This window comes from Solanum pennellii, chromosome 12 (assembly GCF_001406875.1).
Source record: "Solanum pennellii chromosome 12, SPENNV200".
Lineage (NCBI taxonomy): Eukaryota > Viridiplantae > Streptophyta > Magnoliopsida > Solanales > Solanaceae > Solanum > Solanum pennellii.
Window position 1 is genome coordinate 29,487,153 of NC_028648.1, and position 699 is coordinate 29,487,851.

A 699-nucleotide genomic window follows, 5' to 3' on the forward strand; every position below is an offset into this window, starting at 1 on the left:
ATTGTCTATTGTGATGCATCTTATTCTGGTTTGGGTGCAGTGCTAATGCAGGAAAGAAATGTAATTGCTTATGCTTCGAGGCAATTAAAGTGCATGAACGTAACTATCCGACCCATGATTTGGAGTTGGCTGCTGTAGTATTTGCAATAAAGCAATGGAGACATTATCTATATGGGGTCAAGTGTGAAGTTTATACAGATCATCGTAGTTTACAATATGTCTTTACTCAGAAAGATTTGAATTTGAGGCAGAGGAGGTGGATGGAACTACAGAAGGACAATGATATTACTATTTGGTATCACCCAGGAAAAGCTAATGCTGCGGCAGATGCTTTAAGTAGAAACGCAGGGAGCATGGGTAGTTTAGCCCACTTACAGGTTTCTAGACGCCCATTGGCTAGAGAGGTTCAGACTCTGGCTAATGACCTTATGAGGCTAGAAGTACTAGAGAAAGGAGGACTTTTGGCCTGTGTGGAGGCAAAGATCCTCTTTTCTTGACAAGATTAAGGGAAAACAATTTGCTGATGAGAAGCTGAGCCAAATTCGAGATATGGTATTGCGAGGAGAGGCCAAAGAGGCAATAATTGATGAGGAAGGTGTTTTGAGGATTAAGGGAAGGGTATGTGTGCCCCGTGTTGATGATTTGATTCACACTATTCTTACAGAGGCTCATAGTTCAAGGTACTCTATACATCCTGGT